Genomic DNA, 7,852 nt, shown 5'->3' with positions numbered 1-7,852 from the left:
TGTGTCTATCTTTGAGACTGTGTTCTTTCTCTCTTTTCTTTTGTCATGATATTGTCAAATGATTTCAAAGTATCAAAAGATGTTAAAACACTGCAATTTGTGAACAGTTTTTGTATTCTGGGCTGGAATTTTCTGATTTTGCATATCTGAAATTGATGAATGTACAATAGGTAACTTTACAGACATAGAAAAAACCCTGAGAACTAAAGTTCTCAGGTAGATGTCATAGTCTCTGACTGCATACATCTATAATTGAAGAATAATAATAATAATAATAATCTTCTATTATTACTTATTTATAGTAATACTCTTCTTCTCTCTCTCTTAGACTGACTGCTGAAATCATGAATTTCACATTTGATTTCATTTGATCTGATCTCATACATTTTTTGACGTGAATCCCGCTGGGACTAGTCATTAAAAAAACATGTAAAGTGACTATATATGAGATCTTAAAATGAAATCATGACTTGAAAAAAATGAGAAAGTGATTTCATTTGATTTCATTTAGTCTCATTCTTGACATAAAGTGACTATTTTTAGACATTTTAAGGTTTTCTTTTGACTATTTTTAATTTTTTAAAAAGTAATGCTTTTTAGTAATACTCAAATTAGATTTAAAGTTATTTAAAGCAATAAAAATAATTTAAATTGAGAAGTGAAAATCATAATCTTATTTGAAAAATGTGATAAGAGTAGATAGTAAGTCTCACTGAGACAGTATGAGACTACTATCTAATGTTAAAACTGTGTAATAGAATTGATTGAATTGGTAATAAGACTATCAAAAAATCTGATTCTAGTCTCAGACACGGTTATACAGTCAGTCTACTCTCTCTCTTTTTATCTTAATTTTAAATCATTCTCAGAACTTCTTCTGATCTTACTACTACTGTATAAGACTCTTCACTATTTTCTTTTTCAATCTTTTATAGATGATGTTATCTGTATTATTTCTATACTTAGTTCAATCTAAATCTATCAGAAGTATTACTTAAAATTATTATTATTTTACTTTCTTACAGAGTCTCTTTAAGATATTATAACATGTCTTATAATCTATCTTCTCTAGACTGACCGTGTGACCGTGTCTGAGACCAGAATCAGATTTTTTGATAGTCTCATTATCAATTCAACTGATCTCATTACACGGTTTTAACATTAGATAGTAGTTTCATACTGTCTCAGTGGGACTTACTGTCTACTCTTATCACATTTTTCAAATGAGATCATGATTTTCACTTCTCAATTTAAATTATTTTTATTGCTTTAAATGACTTTAAATCTCATTTGAGTATTATCAAAAAGTGTTACTTTTTAAAAAATTAAAAATAGTCTAAAAAAAACCTTAAAATGTCTAAAAATAGTAACTTTACGCCAAGAATGAGACTAAATGAGATCAAATGAGATCACTTTCTCATTTTTTTCAAGTCATGGTCCCATTTTAAAATCTGATATATAGTCACTTTGCATGTTTTTTTGATAGCCAGTCCCAGCGGGATTCACGCCAAGAAATGTATGGGACCAGATCAAATGAAATCAAATGTGAAATTCATGGTCCCGGCGGCCAGTCTAATCTTCTCTTACTTAAATGTTTTCTTCTTCTCTCTCTTCAATCTGTGACAGCACTCACGCGCCTTGATGATTCACAGAACTGTAGAATATTTGAAGAAGAATGATATAATTAATTTCAGTAAGTATTGAAGAGAGATAAAGACAGAAGAGATAATTAGAAATAATATAATAATAATAATAATAATAATAATGATAATAATAATAATAATAATAATAATAATAATGATAGTGATAATAATAATAATAATAATAATAATAATAATAATAATAATAATAATAATAATGAAAGAAGAAGTGTATTGAAATATATTACTGACTTATCAAATATAAGAAGATTCAAAGAAAATATTAATAGCTTTCAGAGATGTACAGAAACAGCTACAGTATTATATAGTAATATTATCTTCATTTAATACATGTACTGTTAATATTCTTTGTATACAGTTATTATATAATCTGTATCAGAGATACATGTGAAAAACAGATCTGTATTACTAGAATAAATGATTGCAGCAATTCTCTCTTTTCATATTATAAAGATAAGTTGTTCTTATTTCTTTCTTCTCTCTTTTCTCTTCTTCAATCAATCATTAATTTCAATCTAATATGCATAAGACTTTATTATTATTATTATTCTTCAATTATAGATGTATGCAGTCAGAGACTATAACATCTACCTGAGAACTTTAGTTCTCAGGGTTTTTTCTATGTCTGTAAAGTTAACTATTGTACATTCATCAATTTCAGATATGCAAAATCAGAAAATTCCAGCTCAGAATACAAAAACTGTTTACAAATTGCAGTGTTTTAACATCTTTTGATACTTTGAAATCATTTGACAATATCATGACAAAAGAAAAGAGAGAAAGAACACAGTCTCAAAGATAGACACATTAAATAGATAGATAGAAAGAAATTGAAAGAAAAAGATACAGAAAAAGATAAAGTAAAGAGAGACTATAACAAAACAAATTATTAAAAGAGAGTGTATAGCTGTTTTAACAGACTATATCTAATTAATTTCCTTCTCTTCATATTCAGATAATTCTGAATTTAGCCATTTTCTTATAGCTGCTTGAGTTTCTGATAGAAAGTCTATTAAGTATTTAATTCCTGTCTCAGTTGAGAATAAGAATCTCATATTTAATTGATTTAGATCATACTTGTCTTTCAATCTGGCTCTGAGACTATTGTATAATGCACAGTGCATTATAATGTGCTCAGAATTCTCATTTGTATTGCAGAATGAGCATTCTATTGAGTCAAATCTATCATCAAATCTTTGTATATAAGATTTGAAATAGCCATATCCTAGTTTCAGCTGTATTATAGATGAGAATATTTTCTTTTTATATTTAATTGAACAAGATTTTCACTTGGGTTTTATTTTAAATCTTGAATAATGTATACTCTTCTTTTGTTTCTGCCAGCTTTCATTTCACTTATCTAAACAAGATTCTTTTATTTTTCTCTTTATAAAAGATCAGAACATAATTTTTTGAATAGATCTGCTTAATTCTGCACTCTTTTTTGCAGCTGAATCAGTCAATTCATTGCTATGAATATTCATATGAGCAGGAACTCAGTGCAGATGAATTCTCAGCTTTAATATTCTTCTCTTTTGAATTTTTAAAACAGAGTTTAAGATCAGTTCAAGATTCATTTGATCATTATGAATCTGACTATTTCTAAGTCTTTTTAAAGCAGCTTGACTATCAGAGAATATTCATGCCTCTTTCAAATAATTTTCTCTTTTATGAGATTTTATTTCAATGAGTTTGAAAGCTTTCACTATTACAAATAGTTCAGCATCAAAGACTTCACATTCAGAGCCTAGGTTTCAGAAATCTGAGATAAAATTAATATTATCTTCAGTAAAAGCAATGCCTGCATCTAATCTATTCAAGTTCTCATTTTTTGAGTTATCTGAATAAATCAGAATAGAGTCTTTTACATTGATTGTAGAAATTCTCTTCAAATACTATTCATATTCTTTCTCTTTTAATAGTTCACTTATTTGTAAGTCTATAAGAGATTCAAGCTTTTTTCTCCAGAGAGATAACTTCTCATGATCAACTTTTTCAATATTTAAAGAGAAAAATTGATTTTTGATCAGAGAGCATAGTCTGTACAGTTGAGAAGGCATTTTCTTTGAAGAATTATTTTCATTTCAATCAAGAAATCTATTTCAATCCAGTTCATTTCCAGAGTTAATTGATGAAAATGAAGAAGAGACTCTTTCTCTGATTATATGATTTGAGCTCATCTTTACAACTCTCAGAGCATAGTTCATACAGGCCTTTTTAAATCTAATAGCAGAAGAAGGAATTGAAGCTTCAATTTTCATTGCTTTAATAGAAGATGATTTGAATGCTTTCAGAATTCTTCTCAAGACTCTGTTTTACAGACTTTGAAAGAGTTCAGTGAAATTCCCTTGATTATTTCATCAAACTTGAACTTCATAATCAGCTACTGATGTAATACAGCCTATATATAACTGTCTCATAGCCTGGAAGGATAGACCTCTCTCTGTATTTAATACTCTGATTATATTATTTAATAGTCTTTCTGCCTTGACAGTTCTTTGTTGAATGTGATATTTAAAATTCAACTTGAAGTTTAATCATACTTCTAATCATTTGACATTTACACTGAGTTTAATCTCTCTATTTAAAAGAGTTAGAGATAGTTCTTTCTCATTGAATCTAGAAAAGAAATGAATTAACTCAGTTTTATTCATATCAAATTGAATTTGATTGATATCTGCTCTAACAAAGATTTTCTTTGCAGCTTCTTCAATTACTTTCAAATTCTCTTTGATAGTTTTTGAGCTGTAGACTAGACCAATATCATTCACATAACTCAGAGATTGCACTATTCTCATATTTCTATTTTTGAATAGATATGCAGTGTATATTGCAAATAAAATGAGTGAGATTGAAGATCTCTGTGATACTTCTATTTTTATCTCAGTCTTGTCTTGTTTCATTCTATCAAAGAAGAGTTGTATAATTCTTTTAGACATAAAACAGTTAACTCATTTTATTAGAGAAAGTGACAGTTTTAATATCTTCAATGTCTGAATTAACTTTGACTTTGAAACATAATCAAATGCTTCTTTTATATCAATAAAAACTGCAGTTGAGACCAGACTCTCATACTTTGCTATTTGAATATCATGAATAACTGAGAGAACAGTGTTAATTGCAGAACACTGTTTTCTATCTCTCATTTATTCACTGAATAAAAGAGAATCATCTATAGAGCTTATAAAAGATAGTTGAGTAGCTATTATCTTTTCTAAAACCTTTTCTAGACAGTTCAATAGAGATATTACTCTATATGACTTAGAAATTGAAGTTTTTCTATTAGGTTTTGCAAGAATCACTCCAGTGGCTTCTCTCCAGTATTCAGAATGATATCCATTTTTCAAGAGATTAAAAAAGAGCTCAAAATATTCATTCTTTAAGTAGGAATATGTATTTTGAATAATTAAGTGATTAGACTGACCGTGTGACCGTGTCTGGGACCAGGACCAGATTTTTTGATAGTCCCATTATCAATTCGACTGATCCCATTACACGGTTTTAACATTAGATAGTAGTCCCATACTGTCTCAGTGAGACTTACTGTCTACTCTTGTCACATTTTCCAAATGGGACCATGATTTCCACTTCTCAATTTAAATTATTTTTATTGCTTTAAATGACTTTAAATCTCATTTGAGTGTTATCAAAAAGTGTTACTTTTTAAAAAATTAGAAATAGTCTAAAAAAAACCTTAAAATGTCTAAAAATAGTAACTTTATGCCAAGAATGAGACTAAATGGGACCAAATGGGACCACTTTCTCATTTTTTTCAAGTCATGGTTCCATTTTAAGATCTCATATATAGTCACTTTACCTGTTTTTTTGATAGCCAGTCCCAGCGGGATTCACGCCAAGAAATGTATGGGACCAGACCAAATGGGACCAAACGTGAAATTCATGGTCCCGGCGGCCAGTCTACAAGTGATTAATTGAATCAGGATCTGTAGCAGTTTTAACAGAACTTGAGAAGATAGCTGACTCTAATTCATCTTGTGTAAGATCAGGCCATTCTCAGTCATTTTCATCAATGTAGTTGAGAAGTGATATATTCTCTTCCTCTGAATCTGAATCTGAATCTGATGAGTTCTGAAAGAGAATTCTCATGAAAGCTTGACATTTTTCCTCAAAAGAGTTTACTGTATATAATTTATTCTGAAACTCATATTCTAGAGCTGGAAGTTTTGCTACACTTCTTGTTTTAGTATAGTTAAAAGCTTTAAAAACTTCCTTCTCTTATACTTCTTCAAGAAATTTATTTCAGCAGTCTGTTTTAACTCTTTTAATATCTGAAAAATATTCATTTCTGACAGCTTTGAACTCTTCATTAGATATTACATCATTCTTTCAATCTCTTCTAGCAGTAGCTAATTCTTTTCTTTTAGATGAGATATTCTCATTTCATCAAGGTTTTGAATACTCAGAAGATTTTCTTTTTAAAATATTATCTCTAACACTTGTTAGAATAATAGATGTAATAAGCTTCACTCTATTCTCAAGTATTTCATTTGAGATATCTTGATCAGAATTTCAATATAGCTCATTCTGTCTTTCAGATTTTAACAGTTTTATACTCTCTTTAACTGCTTTTCAATCAGCTTTTTCAAAGTTATACTGATTAGAGAGAAAAGGATTTTCACTCATTTGTTTTTCACTCAGTTCAATATCAAATTGAATAATCTCATGATCTGATTCTGATGTCTTATTTGAATTAATAAACTAGTTTATAAGTCTTCTTTTCATTAGATTTTATAATATGAATGTTAGATCTATAATAGACTTCTGTTTCATATCTTTTCTAAAGAATGTTTATTGATCAGACTTATTAATCAAATCTATTAAATGCTTAAAGATTCATTTAATCAGATTATCAGCTCTCACTACTCTCTTGCATTCTGAATTTCATCAGAGATGATATGCATTGAAATCTTCTACAATTATAGAGTTTCTTAATGAAGTTTTATTCAGAAATTCTCTATCAATTGTTCAGATATTGTTATTTTTCTTCAATGACTTTTCATTATAGATATTTATGAGCTGTATAGTATCAAACTCATTTTCTTTATCTATAATATCACTCATCAGAATATCAGGGTCAGACATGATATCAAATCTTAGATTAAATTGATATCTTGATCTCTTTCTTTCATAGATCACTACTCTTGACTTTATCTCTGACTTTTGAGGTAAAAAGCAGTAGTAGCTTGAATGAGAAATGACATATTTTTGCTCAGCATCAAAATTCGGCTCCTGAAGCAGTATAAAATCAACTTTTTATTCAAATGCAATTTGAAGACAAGAATAAATGCAATTTGAGTTTCTATCTACATTATTTTGAATAAATGTGACTACGGGCGCTAGCTACTCACAGGATGCATCTTAAGCTAATTACATTTAATCCTCTATAATTAACTGATCACTGTGTCTGTCTCTCGGGCCAGTCACTAATTTCCAGGGGCATTAGTTAGTGACTGCCACCGCCCACTTGATGGTGTACACACCAAGCTTCCGGTTGCTGATCTCAGCTTCATCAGATGTTCATAGGCCTATCAATCAGCTGTCATGGCCTCGCCCTGTGTTAGAGACTAATCATAGGCTTGATGACTGCAGTTCTCCCTGCCAGTATTAGGGGCTGGCAGTGAGCTTGCAGGCTCTAGCCTATCAGGGTGCCCTGTCTAGGGTCTAGATGCGCATCTAGACCTGCTAGTCAGATGGTTTTTAAAATCATTCCCTGTATTTGAGGGGGAGCTAGGCTTCAATGATGGCCCTAGTTAGGGACTTGCTTAAGTAGTGTATAACCACTACATTAGGCTTGGCTCTATATCATTAGAACCTTGACAGGTGCACAGTAGAATAGTGGGACATTGACATCTCATGCCGGCCCTGGTGGGTGTTTGCAGGATCTCACTTAACTAGTGGCTTGGCTTGCAGTTGAGAGTTCTACCCCGCATCAAGCCTTACTAATTAGGCTCAGCCCCTATTACATGGGGGCTTTCATGGGTAAGAAGTGGCAGGTGCCAGCGGTGGGATTCGAACCCATACACTTCTAATGTGTGCGGCCTTGATTACCAGTCTTACCAACTGGGCCACGCTGGCATATGCATAAGACTCTTAACTCTCTTCTTTTTCAATCTTTTACAGATGATGTCATCCGTATTATTTCTATACTTAGTTCAGTCTAAATCTATCAG

At 30.4% G+C, this 7,852-nt stretch overlaps 1 pseudogene across 1 annotated transcript; it reads right to left on the bottom strand.

The window, feature by feature from the left end:
- Positions 1 to 7,676: 7,676 nt before the first annotated feature.
- On the bottom strand, positions 7,677 to 7,757 carry BDCG_17378 (annotated as a pseudogene). The gene has a single exon. The product of its transcript is annotated as a tRNA-OTHER (tRNA).
- Positions 7,758 to 7,852: the final 95 nt, after the last annotated feature.

This window comes from Blastomyces dermatitidis (assembly GCF_000003525.1).
Source record: "Blastomyces dermatitidis ER-3 genomic scaffold supercont1.7, whole genome shotgun sequence".
In the NCBI taxonomy this organism is placed as follows: Eukaryota; Fungi; Ascomycota; class Eurotiomycetes; order Onygenales; family Ajellomycetaceae; genus Blastomyces; species Blastomyces dermatitidis.
This window is presented reverse-complemented; position numbering and strand designations above follow the sequence as displayed.